Below are 17,101 nucleotides of genomic sequence, written 5' to 3' on the forward strand. Positions count from 1 at the left end.
TTCCACAATCAATTCCTTATCAAGTTTGGTGATGACAGATCAACATCAACATTAATCAATGACCTATCCAATCTCAAGGCCCAAGCTAAAGAACCTATCAAAGATTTCGATTTACGGTTCAATAAAATTATCAACAAAATTCCTACTGCTTCCCAACCAAGCGAAGAGGTACGATGTGAATGGTATATTACTGCTTTACCATCAAACATAGCAATCTTCGTGGATAGAGCAAATAAAACAACTTTAGTTGAAAACATGACAGAGGCGATAACAGAAACGCCAAATAGCCCTGGAAAAGAGATCCGCGTTAGAGGAATGAAAGTCTAAAAAAGTCACCTTCAAGGAAGACCCCAAGAAGAAACAAAAAAAAGACCCTTTCGATTTGGAAGGATTGCAGAAAGTATTAAAGACATGTCTAATGAGATGATTGACATAAAAAAACAAGTAGCAGAAACTTCTTTAAAAAAGCCCTACAAAACTTTTAAAAGAGGTCCTTCAACGGATGCAAAACCACCCAATGCCATCTCCAATGTTGAAACTGAGGAAGAGGAAGAAGAAGAAAGTGCCACTGAAGGGCAAACCGATGACGAAGAAGTTGTGGAATTACAAGGAATGTGGGATTTCATCCTCCCACAAGAAGAGGATCAAGAAATATTTCTGGTTAGCACACGAAGCAAAAATCAGCTTGATCCTCCCCAAACTACCCCTAAGCAGAAGGGCGCAAGCCCTACAACAAAAGATAAAGTCGCAACAAAGAAAGCAACAACTAAAGCGACTCAATCTAGCCCAGTCCGAGCAGATCAAACAACTCCATCAAAAACACTAATAATGTCGGATGAAATGGAGTACAATATTGTTGATGACATGAAAAATACTAGGGCTAATATTACCCTTTATGAATTGAGCAAATTGAAGCATCAACAGAAGATAATGATGAAAGAATTACATGCTGTGCCTATTGTACCTTTGCCTGCCGCTGTACTCTCTCAAGATTCCCATAACATTGGAAGACCTCCAACTAACACGATCAATAAGATTGATACAAATGATATCGCCTTAATTGGAGGAAGATCAAGATCTCACACTCCCCCATTTCTTCTCACTTACGAGATTTTCAACAAAAATGTGCACAATTGTTTGGTAGATTCCGGTGCTTCTTCGAATATTTTACCCAGATCAATATGTGCTAAGCTAAATGTTCAACCACAAAAATCCGCAGTGCGTATAGTTCAGCTTGATCGATCTCAAGTCGAAGTGATTGGTGAAATTAATCAAGTAACCATAAAATTGTCATCTAACCCGAAGGTATGTCAGGTTATTGACATTATAGTGGCCGATATCCCAGAATTCTATGGATTAATTCTTAGCAGGGATTGGTCCGAGAAACTCCATTGATACTTTGCAACTGACTGGTCGCACATGTGGTTACCCTACAATGGTAAACCGAATCAGATAAAGGTTGAACGAGAATTACACCAGAAGTACATAGTAACGGAATTAGAGGGAGAAAATGAAGTAGTATCATATAACATCAGTATCATAGGCAATTACTTGGTAGATTCTTTTCTCGGTAATTTCAATGCTGACCCATCACCTTACTTATAAAATTCAGTTTTGTCCCAAGTCGAAATTTTTTCCCAAACTGATAGTTCAAAGTGTGTTAATTTTGTAGATGAACCTGTAAATACATCTTTGTTTTGGAAATTATATTTCGATGGCTCTAAATCTAACGAAGGAGCAGGAGCAGGATGCGTTCTGATTAGTCCAGAAGGAAACAAGACCATGTTTACATGTATACTTGAATTCAATTGGACAAACAACACAGCAGAATATGAGGCCTTGGTGCAAGGCCTATACAAAGCAATCGGGTTAAACGTCAAGTATCTTCAGGTCTTTGGAGACTCTGAGATTATCGTCAAACAGGTACGTAACACTATACATTGCCTATCAGGTCATTTAAAACACTATCAATCTTTAGTACAAGATCTGACTGAGAATTTCATAGCATTTAATATCTCTTCAAACGCGAGACTCCAAAACGTGAGTGCAGACCTTTTGGCTAACGTAGCCTCTAGGCTTATTCCCTCCGAAGATTTTAGTCCAGATAGATTCTAAATAGAATTAATCTTTAGACCATCCATCCCTGACAACATTACAAATTGGAGAGTATTCAATGACGATCCTGATATTGTAAATTTCCTCACTTCTGAAGGATCCTACTCCAATCAGATAATTGACGAAGACCATCACGATCAACAAACACAACAAAATAGCACTGATAATGCTATACCTAAATCGGTGGTTAAGTTAGAAGACTTGTATGATTTGAAAAATCGGTTTAAAAGGTCTACCAATTCAAAGCTCTACAGTTCAACTCTGAACTATAAATTAGTAAACCTAGGAACCGATGATAAACCACAAAACATTAATATAGGCATAGGCCTGGCCCCTGAAGAAAAACTAGTGTATATTAATCTTTTGAGACAATATAAAAATGTTTTTGCCTGGAATTACGATGAGTTGAAGACATACGACACTTCTATCATTCAACACACTATTCCTATGATTGACAATGAAAATCCTGTCCAACAGAAACTGAGAAAGATCCACCCCAATTTAGAAAATCAGATAAAGACTGAGCTAAATAAGTTATTAAAAGCCAGAATAATTTTCCCCGTCAGACATTCCAAATGGGTCTCCAATATGGTACCTGTTAGAAAGAAAAACGGAGATATTAGAATCTGTATCGATTTTTGGAATCTTAACAAAGCCTGTCAAAAGGACAATTTTCCTCTTCCACCTATGGAACAGATATTACAGGCAGTAGTAGGCTCAGAACTAATGTCTTTCTTGGACGGATTTTCAGGATATAATCAAGTGCTGGTGCATCCCAATGATCAGTTGAAAACCACATTCTGAACTAAATGGGGCACATACGCATATCGGAAGATGCCATTTGGTTTGATTAAAGCGGCGCTACATTTCAAAGAGCCATGGACATCGCACTTAAGGGTTTAGTCAACAAATCTGTAGTGATTTATTTGGATGATATAACAGTGTATTCCAAGAAGTGAGGCGACCATCTCAAAGATTTAAAGCAAAATTTTCAACGATGTTTAAGGCATGGGATTTCACTTAACCCGAAGAAATCTTTTTTCGCATTAAGTGAAGGAAAACTTCTAGGATTCATAGTGTCAAAGTCCGGTATTCACATTGATCTTGACAGAATCAAAGAAATCTCAGAAATATCCCTACCTCATAATAAAAAAGCCATGCAATCTTTCCTTGGTCAAATCAATTTTGTAAAGAGATTTGTCCTAGATTTTTCATGAATTGTGTCTCCTTTGCAAACCATGATTAAAAAGAATTCAACTTTCAAATGGGGTCAAGATGAACATGAAGCATTCAACCTGATCAAATAAGCTATTATTAATGCTCCATATTTAGCAACCCCGAATTTTTCAGAATCTTTTGTTTATACACATTTGCCTCAGAAACATCATATGTTGCGATTCTAACCCAAGCAAATCAAGAAAAAACAGAAGCTCCAATTTCGTTTTTTAGCTCGAATCTACAAGGTGCTGAACTCAATTATTCAGACGTAGAGAAATAGGCCTATGCTGTTTTCAAAGCGGTTAAATATTTCAGACCTTTCTTACTCAAAACCCATATTAAGATCATAGTACCATTTCCAGTGGTAAGAAATCTTGTAATACAGAAGGATATGGGCGAGAAAAGAGCGAATTGGATCACTGCTTTACAGGAATATGATCTTGAGATCAAACTAGCAAATGTTGTAAGAGGTCAAGGCTTCTACAAGATGTTCGCTGGAGTATCGCAAATCCCTGAAATGTCATTCGAAGAGGTACAAATGTATGAGGTAAGCCTGAACGATCCAGAATCACTGTATGCTGATATCATTTATTATCTTAAGAACGGGTATGCTCCATCACACCTGGATCACACTAAGAAAAGAGCTCTGAGATTGAAAGCTAAACAATATCAGCTCATAAATGATATTCTCTTTAGAAAGAATTATGATTCTGTTCTTCTTAGATGTCTTGAAAAAACTGAAGCTGAAAAAGTTTTGCAGGAACTCCATGATGGACCAGCAGGTGGACACTATGCTGGAGATGCTACTGCACATAAAATTTTATGTGCAGGATATTACTGGCCTACGCTGTTCAAATATTCACACAATTACGTGAGGGAATGTCAGGTCTGCCAAACTACTGCTGGAAAACAAAAGAAGTCGTCCCTGCCACTACAACCGGTAAACATCGAGCAACCATTTAGCCAGTGGGGCTTGGACATAATAGGTGAGATCGTTCCTCACTCTTCTAAGAAGCATAGATACATCCTCACAGCAACAGATTATTTTACTAAATGGGTAGAGGCAGTTCCTCTCAAGACAACTAATTCTGAAAATATTATCGAATTCATAGATCAATTTATAATAACTAGGTTTGGATAGCCAATGGCTTTAATATTTGATAATGCATCATACTTTTCTGGAAATGCAATGACTGAGTTCACACTTAAAAGGGGATTCAAACTAAAATATTCGACCAATTACTATCCGTAAGGTAATGGGTTAGCTGAGTCAACAAATAAAAACCTAATCAAGATTATTAAAAGAATAGTTGACCAGAACTAAAAGAATTGGCATAAAGCTTTGATAAACGCTTTATGGGCAGATAGAATAACAAAAAAGGCTTCGATCGGCACTTCCCCCTTTAATTTAGTTTATGGGAAAGAAGTGGTTCTTCCAACTCACTTAGTCATTCCCTCTTTGTCTTTAATACAATACATTGATGAAGTATTTACTTCCTCCATACAGCTAAGACAAATGGAAATAATCAAATTAAAAGAACAACGAGAACAAGCTAAAAGAACCCATGCTCATCATCAAGTGCTAATAAAATCCTCTTTTGATTCAAACAAAATGACCAGAAAAATTTTCAGATAGGAGATTTAGTTTTAAAATGGGATAAAGCTCATGAAGAAAAGGGCAAACATACAAAATTTCAAAAGATGTGGCTTGGTCCTTTTCAGATTGTTGAACTCATAGGTCCATCAATGTTTGTCTTACAGGATCTAGCAGGTAGAAGGGATTATTTGCCTGTGAATGGTCAAATCCTTAAAATATATTTTCCATAGAAGATTATTCTTCTATTTTTGTAGAATAGTTTCGTTTTTTCTTTTTCTTTCTTTCATAATAAAACTGATTGTTAATGGTTACTATCGGTATTCGCGAAAAAGGCACTAATTCTCTTTCAGATTTTGAGATTTTCGCTTGTATAAATAGAAAAATTTTGAAAATATGATTTTTATTATTGACAGACACAGTTAAAAAAAAAAAATTAGCCTAGATATGATATTAGTTTCTACTTCAAAAAATTTGATGAAAGCAACCTTTAGCGAAGGAATTGCTTTATATCAGCACAATGAAAGGTATCAATAACAAAATAAAGATTCTCTGTAAAACTGTTATTTGCAAACTCTATTGTTGTTGTCCAGAGCTTTCTTAAAGAAAACAATGATATCCTCCCTGTTAAAGAAAATCGTAGCATTCAGAGGGACAATCCAAGAAACACTATATCTCAAAGAATAAGAGGTCTCATCACGAGCCGGCTTATCATGATCACAGATATTATAACTTTGCTGACTTTGCCAAACACTGTCCATCAAAACAGGGCAATGACTCAAGATTATTGAAATCAAAAGACAAGGGGTCTCATCACGAGCCAGCTTGTTCAACAAAAGTGTAAATCAAGTGAATGACTGTGTCATAATTTGGCTAACAAACCAAGACATTGTTCCTTAAGAATAAAAAAGGAAAAAGTGTCAAAATGGATTTTTCTTTGAGGGTTGTAGGTAACCTTAAACAGGATAAAGGATCATTGCTGGGTAACAGGTAACCCTGTCGAGGCTATGGACACCTGCTGGAAGCAGAGGCTCTACCTACGGCAAACGAGCATATTTTAAGGCTAGCACACAGAGAAAACTTTATTTTTCTTTACATAACCAAGTAATGGCTAATGTAGATACAAGGACAAAACTGAGGAAGCAAACAATTAGAAAAGAAAAAAAGTTGAAACAAAATATCATTGATAGAATAAGGCATAATGTACTCTGTCTGTCCATAACAAAGTTTAGATTTATGAAAATTGTTCTGTTTTGAAAGTTCAAAGAATTCCATAGAAAAGCAGAGATAACTGGTTCTTCTAAGTGAATCGCCATTGTTGTGACCACCAACAACCCCCCTCCTCCTTTAGTATTAGCAATAACGCTAAAGAAGGGGGGACCCTTAGTAATAAAAAATCCAAAAAAGATTTTATAATTTTTTTTTTGTATTATACTCCTTAAAGATACATCATATGGGGAAGAATCAAGCATTCCTTTATGAGCACATTAAAACAACTGCGAAGAAGCAGCGCGAAATTCATCACATCGCATACATTGAGAAGCGCCCATAAATGACTAATCTTAAGAAAATATCCGATGGCCGATATGCGATATCGCATATCGCAACGTCGCATAAGCAACACACGAATAACTTGACAATCTGCGATGTCGCGATCAATGCGATCTGCGATCTGCGATGCCGCGATAACTGCGATCTGCGATCAATGTGACCTGCGATCTGCGATAACTGCGATCTGCGAGTCGCAGAAATCACCCATCGCAAGTTTTCCTCGGCTCAGCACCCAATAAAAGTTGTCCCTAAACCAAAAATTGAGCGCACGGCTTAAAGAAAATTAATGAATGTACGCCAAAGTATTCATGAAGGATAGTTTTGTGTTTTTCAAAGAGTTAGTTCACTGTGGGTGTCATGATTTTACACATTCGTAGAACTTGAAGCTTTCATGTCAAAATTTATTATCATTACTTTTTCCTTTGCATGAACTGCAGGAAACATCTCGAGAAAAAAGGGGAAAGTGCCAATGCTCGGAGAACAGAGAAGAGATGTTCTCATACACGGATGCCGCATACAACAGAAACGCAGATTTCAGAGTGTTACTGAACAAATACTGCTATCAATAGGCGATTCGACACTCAAGGTCAAGAAACTCACAAAAGCAGCATGTTTACAAAATTCTGAAGCTCATGCCGGGTAAAGGAAAAAGCGCTAAAGGCGAAAAACGCACCAGAAAGGCCCGGATCAAAGAACGGAGGCAGTTTTTGATGCGCGATTAGCGCCTAGCACTAATCGCGCATCGCTAAGAAAATTGTTCAGAAAGAAAAGTCCCTAACTTTCTTAGTCATCCACGAGTCCGGAAGCCTAAATAGCAAAAACAGAGGCAACTAAGAGGAATTTGGGTTGTTACCAAGCATACATGCAGTAAATTCGCTCAACCAGAAGATAATTCTCAAAAATATCTTCCAGTTTACTAAAAAGAGGTGCCAGCACTTGTCATTTCTATTTTCGCAGCTCAAACAAAAGCAGAAGACGACCACCTGACTCTCCCCAGGCAAATGTTGCATACTCACAGCACTAAGGAGAAAATGTAGAAATAGTTAGAAATTAGATTCAATTTTTAGAAATAAGTTTGCTTAGATAAAAGGCGGTCATTTTGAACCGTATCCGAAATTTATGTAATTAAGTTGTTTAGTTAGCAGTATTTAAACCCTTCTCATGCATTTGGAGAAGGGTCTGGAAATTTGTCAAAAACTTGTGCTCAGAACATGCACTTCTGCACCCTCAGAGGAGGTTTTGATGAATGAATGGATCAAGGTTTATTAATTTTTGCATTTGATGTCTGCTACTGATGTTTCACTTCTGTACTCTTAGTAGATATCAGAACAAGGAGAGATAAATCATTATTACTTGAAGCTTATGAGTAGGACCAGTCATAAATGGTACTTTTATCTCTTGGCTATTTCTGCTTATATTCTTGAAGTGATATACAGTTTTTAGTTGTTTATATGTTATTGCATGAATGTGTGAATTACCATTTGTCACTTTTGTACGGTGGAATCATTTATTTATGTTTGATATATGAATAACTTATTATGCGATATGTTGTTCACAATTGTTTTGCCTAACTTTTTATACAAAGTGGTTCATCTTAATTGATTTCCATTCTTATGATAGCTGAATGATCTTTATTACCAGTTATTGTTGGAAATCTCTTTATATCGCATAATAGAAGAAATACACCCCGGGTTAGCATAGATTAGATGTGATGTTTTCATTAGATTACAATAGCATAGAATTAGATGAAAGTAGCTTAGATCAGAAAACTTAGATCAGCATAATCCAACTCTGCACACACACACCCTTAGATTGGGAAACTGGTCCCATTATCCCCAGTCGGACCCGCTATACCAAACGGATAAGGAGCTACCAACCAAGGTCCGGACCGGGTGGGTATCCCCCTTGTTGTCGACCCGATTTTCGGGGCTTCAACAACCCCACGAAATGGAGTGGCCCGTCATCCAACTGAACCCCTCGATCCCATAACCAGATCTACTGCAACGTAGTCCTAACAACTGCTGAAATCCACCTACCCCACATCTCTATTACCTGCATGTAATCGATATATAGGCTCCACAAAACATGATTCAATCTAGTGCATCCAAAACTTCCCTACGTCTACCATACCAAATCATGGGATATGCTATCCTATCTCTTGAAAGTGCACCTCGATACTACCTAAAGGTTAAATATCCTCCAGTAATAAAGGTCAAACGCCTGTTGTATAGGCTCATGTGACACATCAGAGTGCGTTGCCAAAAATGTGTCATGCATCCCCTTAAGTGTGAAATCAAGGGTGGAACATACGCTATCTCCGCAACAATCCACACACTCCCCAAACTTGTACCTTTTAGCTCGTGCCCTGATCCAATGCCACCACTAAGAAGTCTCTCCCCTAGTGTGTTGAGTCCCATCCAAATATCTCAAGTTGGCTCCCCGCACCCTGCTGCTCATGCCCAGAGTGTCAAAGTACAACAACCAAATCATTTGTGCCTGTAAGCGATGTATAAGAGGGATATGTTTGTGAGTCCCTATGGATACCCTCAAATGTCGCTCATATGCATCCCCATCGATCCTGGGTGAACTACACCCAAAGGTGTGCCTAGTGTCCTCGTCCCTAAGTAACGTTGGAGGAAACACCCTAAGACCCTGCTGTGCAGCACCATATGCCCCTGCATACCACCGATTATCCTTATACTCCTCAACATACCACTGTACACTGTGACCTATCCCTGTACACCACTAGATACCCCCTACTACAGTTGTACAATCTTGTACCGTCTCGTACCCTACCTGTGTCACTATACCAGACACTCCTCGCATGTACTCAATGCAATTTGAGTCACTCCTCCTACTCAATAGAAGAAACCAACACACTACGACACACCACCATCCATATCCATGCCCACCTGCAATCCTCTGGTCAATGCTATACACTCCTACACACCATTGGATGCCATGGCCTAAAACTTAGACAGTACACGTCTGTCCATACCCTACCAGCATCACCACCTCCACAATCACATCACCATGCCCTCTAATGCATGGATTCTCCCTCCAAATCCTCCCTAAGGGACCCGAGAGGTGAATCTCCCTATGTACCAGTAGCGATGCCACCATTGCTCTGCTTCTCCATGTCTCTTGTGCACCACATAATTGTGGATAATCCCCAGCCCCATACAAGGCATTGTTTGGTGGCCTGCCAACGCCACCTCTTCTGACAATCTCCTGCCAAAGTGTGTTGATCATCCCATGACCCCATGCACAACTAGCATACCCAGATGACCCATGGAGTCCCCTCACAAAATGACTAGCTACTGGTGCTGATTGAAATTCTCCTAGTGAATGCCTACGCTTGACCATTGGGTCAACTATGCCACCAATTCCATATTCAATATACATATTTGGTAAATGGTAGGTAGTCCCACTTGGATCCCAATGCTAACCTTGGCCTCCAGTAGCCCCTATGCTTGAACACGCCTTTTGACCCTCACTCAGGTCTATGATCAACTCCATATGTCTCACCCACTCCACTGGGTACCAACTAAGAATCTTTTGCCATCCAACCCCAAAGGAAGGATCAAAAGTACAAACTCCCATACATGCAACTAGCCCCCCATCCTACGAATGTTGCCCCCTGCACAGGTCATGCCATCTCATCTCACTGATCTGGTCATCACATAAAATTTGTCTAGGTGACATGGCCTCTCTCCCATGAAAGTGTAGAAGTAAACTACTAGTGCTACAAGTCCCATCTATGTATGTTTGAGGAGGGATGCTAGGATCCTCCAATGTGCATTCTCGCTGTACCATTAGGGAATCCAATTATTCCCCAACGTGAGTCATTTTGGCCATTGACTCAACACAAACTTCTCTCATGCCCTCCAGCTCCTCATTTTGCTGCAGAATGGCCTCTCGCACTATCATGGCCTTCCTTTTCAATGCTAGAAGAGCAGCTTGGAATTGATGAAACTATTGTGGGTGACCATGATCTAATACCACTATATCTTCTAACACCTCATCAATGGTGGATATGTCTCCTAGAACCTCACTAATTTGTTGTGTGCTGCTATCACCTAAAAACTTGGACATGACCCTCGACACCTCATCAATGGATACCTCAACAATGGATGGCACCTCCTCAATGGTGGACCTCTATGTCACCTGGCACCTCGTCAATGTATGTCCCTATGGGTGTATGCTCTACTGTCTCCCTCAAGGTGTTAGTTGGAGCTATCAAAGGAATCTCCAACAAGGGTGAATCCTATGTCATGTTGCATATATCTATGCGCTCCTCACAACCCTGCATGCCCTCAGCCTCATGCTCAACCTCCTCCTCAAGCTCCTAACATCTAAAACTAGGTCTCCACTAGCAAAATCTCCTCTTGTTTTCAACCTCTAATTGTCTGTGTCCTGCCTACTCCTTTTGAGGAGATCGGGTACCCTGATTCTATCAACTTTCCCGCATGGTGTAGATGGCCACACCCGCATGGCCTTTACACCTCTAGTGTCTTTGTTGTAAGGATGAGGATGGATCTGGTTCGACACCCTCCTCAACTGGGCCAACCTTCTAAAAATTCCTACACTCGAAGGAACCCCTTGTTGTGGAGGTAAATCCCCTCTGCGGACAAAGGCGATCCCTACTAGTCCAAATCAACAATCAAACAATGCTAACATGCAGGTTCCTAATTGCAAATGAAAGACCAATGGTGAAGGCCTACCTGGATTCCAATGCTAGTACTTGTAGAAGAGTTGATGCTCCCGTTCCTTTGCCCTGGCTGGTCACAATCCTCACGATCCTCGTGCACGGACACCTGCACATGCAAAGAACGATACAAACACAAGCATAAAATCCAATAGATGCAACTTTATATCAGTCAGAAATGATATAACTCAAACACCATCATAAAGACAATAAGAGTGGAACCATAATGATAGTCGTCTATTATTGATAAACAAAGAAGAATACAACCATAGTTCTGACGTCAAATCCTTCTCAAGAGGGTCCAGCCAGCAAGTCCCTCAAGCATTCACCCTTGAAGGTAGACCTCCCAAGACAAAACTCTCTCTCACACAAGTTTACACAAGATCAAAACACTTCACAACCATCCTTAAGCTCTCTAACAATCCCACACTTGTCACACCAGCTACCTATCAAGCTCACACACTATCAGAAACACTCCAAACACTATGAATTCCAAACTAGCAGCTCATGGCAATGGTGGAGGCTTAAATAGGAGAAGGAGTCTCCATGAATAGTGGGAGGATGAGCTTATCTCCAAGGAAGGTGGCTCAAATGACGAAACAGACATGCCAGAGAAGGGAGGGCGACATTTACAAGGCCAACAACCAGGTCTGGAGTCATCTGGAAGGTCGGCTGTTAGAACAAACTCACCCAGACTGGATCATCGCGGGTGCATAACTGCATTGGAGCACTGACATCGCTGCTGAATAATGAAGAAATTCATGTCAGCGCGATAAAACATAAGAAACAATCGCGCTGTCTCATGAAATTCGACCAGCGCGGGAATCACGTGTACTTCCACGCTGGCAGCGTGTTCGGTATGTTTTGGAGCGCTCATCAGCGCGTTTATTTTTACAACAGTCGCGATGATAGCAAAGCTTTGGCAAAGTGGGTCATTTGGCAACATTAGAGAGCATGAGGATGGATGATTTGGACTCATGACACAGTAAGAAGACTGGTAGGAAGACAGTGACAAATTACTGTGTAACAGATGCCCCCTAAAGCATGAAGCCCGAGAGAGTGGGAGGGGTGAAATGCTTTATGAAACCGACTGAACTGGAACACCACCAGGAAGAACCTGCACGCAAGTACAACTGATATCTCTGATAATCAATTACATGTAGTCTAGGCATGGGCGCAACCATCCAAAAGACATACGAAAGAGGTCTGTGGTATGGACGCAACCACCTAGCTAATGAGACCGTGACGATAGTAAAGGTATGGTCGCAGCCATCCATGAAGACTTAGGTATGGGCGCAGCCATCCATCAATGAGTCATGTAATGATCATAATAATCCACAAAATTGCAACCTGGATCTCAATAGACAAAATCCAGGGTCTTGCGCTCCATCTCGACCCGAACAAAGTACAAGTTCAAGCATGCAAATATAGGAGTTTAAGTTGAACATGCCGGAACATCGTCTGATTACCAGTCAATGATGAAAATTGTTAACAGATGCGAGAGGTACCACCAATAATGACAATGGTCCTCAAGGTATTATAGGTACCATCTACGGCGTGCGAATTAGTGAGCTGGCGTCGAGCACCCGTAGAATCATTCGATCGGAGGCCAATGATGAAAACCTCGCGTCGAACACGAAGAACCTGCCATTGAGGCATGCAGGTTCCAAGGCACCTGAAGGGAGTCTCTAGGTCAACTTCCCGGATAATGAGCTGAAGTCGACAGGAAGTGACCTTGATCGAAGGTGGGCCATAACGTTTCCCACATCATCGACACGAGACATAGAAGGATAAGATATTTTGCGTGAGGTATCAGAGGGAGGTTGAGTATTCTTGCAGAGGCCAACTTCTCTTGAACATATCGGCGGCACAACAGTGGACTTGGCAGTATTTGACATTAAATGATCAGAGGTCATGGCGACAAGGCAATGAGCAGATGAGAGGTCAAACAGGATAACCCAAACCCATGGAGGCCAGTGTAAAAACAAGATGAGAGGTTCCAACCCAGACACAAATGCGGACACGTGCCATGTTCAAGAGCGACATACTGCCGACACGACAATGATTATGGTTCCAATTCCCCACCATTGCTGGCGAGTACCCCGATTATTTTTTGATGACAAGCTTGATAGGGATAGCATATGCTTGAAAGGCGTCATTTCGACAAAATCCGATGCCATTAAGTTTTAACGAGTCTGACAAAGGAAGAACTCAGCGTCTTTTCCTGTTTAGAGAGTCTGAAAAGACAACAGAAAAGTGAACTCCAGGGGGGGTCCTTTTTCGTAAAGTTGTGTCTCTCGAGCCCAAAAAAGTATAAAATGGTGCTCGAAAGAACCACCCGACCAGAGTGATTGAGGAGTACATTTCGTAAGTAGTGACTTCGACCCGAAAAAGTAGAAAAGCGGTCAGAAGCACGTTGTTTTGTAGCCAATAACGAGTTCGAAACGACAAAAACCCGGCGATCTTTTTAAGTTTAAACGGTCGAAAAAAGAGCTTAAAGGCGACTGCCTCTTGCTTCTTTTAACAAGTCGAGAGGGAGACTTGGCTATCTTTTCTTATTTCACGTCGAAAAAGAGCTTAAAGATGACATTTCGGGACCAAGTGCATATAGAACTGTCATAATTCCACCAGCTGAAAACCTGCATAAGGGACACCGCACACGTAAAATCCATTCAAGACAATATAGACAATGTGCATAAAAACATAATAAAACTATATCAGAACCAAGCATATGGTAAAAACCATCATAAAAAACCCATATTTATGAAAAATAATATTTAATTTTTCAAAATTTATCATAAATAGGAGGGTAAACAAAAATTTTACCATTGTTACCGTTTGGAGTTTTGGAGAGCGACTTGGAGCTGTGAGGTTGATGAGCGAAATTCCACCTCGTACGCGCATCATCCATCCTGAAGTCAATTCCGTGTAGGTACATCTTGCCTTACGCTCCATTTTGAAGTCTTTTTTCTGCATTTTAACGGTGGGAAGTCGCTGTTTGAGCAGAATTTTTGAAACACATTCCGCTCTCGGTCAGCGCGGATTTCCCTATCGGGTCCGCGCTGATCGAAAAAAACTTCCACAGGCCACTCCTGGATCAGCGCGGAAGAGTGATGTACTTCCGCGCTGACCCAGAAAAAATATCAAAGGCACCCATTATCAGCGCGACTGTTTTAAAAACAATCGCGCTGACGCTGCGCAACAAGTTTTTTGATAAAATTAACGTGTGAAACTTTATGAGCAGGGTCCTAATGAAATTTTTTGATCATGCAGGGTATAATGGCATTCATTTGGTAGGAACGTGCTCATGATAATGAGGACATAGCGGCTTTTGCCGATGCTGGGTGCCAAAATGCATTGCGGGGGTGCGGGTTGCTTAAATTTTTCTTAACTCCACGCCTGCGAGCACAGCCTAACCTTCTGGAACTCTTGATCAGAGCCTGGAATCCCACTGATGGGAAGTTCGTCATCTGAGGCCGAGACATCGAGTTTGATTACATAGACATCTATTTTCTGATCGGGTTGTCACGTCGAGGTGAGATGCCTATTCTGGAGGGGCAGCGACCCGGTGGTGATACTCTAGACATGCTGATGGCTCAGGATTGCCCACAGGCACGCAAGTCGCGGAGCGGGAAGATAGAAATTCCTACGGTGGGGGACATCATCCCTAGAACTATGCTCTTCATGGTGACTCAGGCAGGGGGCTCCCAGGCCCAACACGAGGCCTCGAAGACCCATCTTCGACTATCTCTCGAATGCTTGAATCCTACCATATTTAACTGGGCAGCGGCAGTAACGACAAATATGAAGAGACAACTAACAAACTGCCATCGTGGTGAGTCGAAGCAGTTTGGCTACGGATCGATCTTACTCCCACTCATGCTGGAGCGGGTGCTGGCATTGCAACTGCAGGATATGGTCGTGGACCCACCTAGAGGCCCTCGTGAGACGAGGGTCTCACGATGGGGCCATGTCATGCCACGAGGAGGTGGCGGTCGACCAGTGGCATGGGGGATATACTTCCGAGAGTGGTTGGAGCGGCAGACTATTTTTGTGGAGGACTGTTCGTATGCCGACCTAGACTTCCGTGGAGACCCAGACATGCCGCTGCCTATTGGAGAGCAGTGGGATGACGGTGGTAAGACACTTGATCTCGTTTTTTGATTTTTTATTTTTGTGATGTTTTTTATTTTTTCATGTACATGTCCTAATGATGAACGCTATGGTATGCAGATGTAGGACCGACGAGACCCCTCGGCCTGGCCCCAGAGGCGCGGAGGGATGCACAGGGCATTGGAGCTCTAGCCCTGGCTCCTCCGAGAGATGATACGATGGAGACCGTGATACGGAACCTCGAGGGCTTGCTGTCAAGGATTCCAAATTACCAGGGGATAGAGGAGGTCCCCATAGCGTCTCAGATCCATACAGTGGGAGTAGAACCTAGGATGCACTGCCTTTTGAGGCGGGTGGCACGAGCAGCGGTGGATTATAGGGAGCACAACCCGCCACAGTAGATATCTAGGGTTTTATTTCCTACTGGTGATTTTTTGAGAGACATGTGTCTCAGATGTACAGAGAACACAAGCCCTATTTAGACATGTACACTTATTTTTGAGCGCCTTGGTGTGCCACACGATATATATATATATTCATATTCCTATGGTTTATTATTGTGCTTTTATGTGCTTGCTTGTATGATGTTTTGATTATATGTTACGCAAATGTCTATCTAATACATGATTAGACAATGCATCAAATAATGTGTTTAATCGCCGTGGAATATGCTGATATGTAATAAAATCAAAATTCCTTTCTAACAATTTAACACGTAAATACAACCTTAAAATGTGACGGTCTCTGATGGAATATCGCCCATTGAGCTGATGAACGACAAGTTGAGAGTCTAGGTTAACAACCAATGTACGAATATTGAGATTAATTGCCTCAGCCAATAATTCAATCACAGCACTATATTCAGCAACATTGTTTGTAGTACAGCCTAAACACACACCTTGAAGATCTATCAACTCATGAGGATCATAGATCATCCACGTCGCAGAAGACAAATTGCGAGTGCTGCAGCAGGCACCGTCAACGAAACCAACGTAAGGTGCACCAGACATCTGCACAAGAAGCAAAATACACAATAAGTGACAATCATGCCTTCACACCAATCCAAAAACATGAAAACACACACACACAACACACTTTCTAAAACACACGCATGTACAAAGTGAAGTGCATGGAATGATGCATAGTACTTTTTCAAGTACAGCCCGTTGCGAGGCTTATCGAGAGGATTACCTTCGTAGTCAACTAGCTCATATGCCCCCTTCTGCAAAACTCTCTTTACAATATAAGGGCCTAGCCACATGGGCTCGAGTTTGCCTGCCCCCAGCTTGTCATTTGCTTGGTCGTATAGCAGGATTAAATCTCCCTCAACAAAGGAACGAGGATGGATGGTATGGTCGAAGTGAGTTTAACTCTCTTATTTTGTGCTTCGATAGCTAGAGAGGTTAGGCGACGGGTCTCATCCAACCGTTCTAGGTAAAGAAGACGTTCCTCTACCGGAGTAGTGTTGGGAAGCAACTTGACGGCCAATTTTAACGAAGGGATTTCGCATTCGATAGGAAGGGTAGCCTCCAGTCTGTAAACTAGTTGAAATGGAGTGTAACCGGTGGCATCCTTCACAGAGGTTCGGTAGGCCCACAAGGCAGGAAACAACATCAAATGCCAATTAGACTTATGCATGCCAACGGTACATTGAAGCATCGTAACCAAAATCTTGTTAACGGCTTCAACCTGGCCATTGGACTGAGGATAGTATGGGGTCGAACTACCATGTCGTAAGCCTAGTTGGGTTGTGAGTTCGGTTATCATGTGATTACGGAAATGCTTCCCGTGATCCGTGACGA

The sequence above is a fragment of the Pinus tabuliformis genome, chromosome J, assembly GCF_031772625.1.
Source record: "Pinus tabuliformis cultivar Carrire ecotype Pingquan chromosome J, CPIR1, whole genome shotgun sequence".
Taxonomy (NCBI): domain Eukaryota; kingdom Viridiplantae; phylum Streptophyta; class Pinopsida; order Pinales; family Pinaceae; genus Pinus; species Pinus tabuliformis.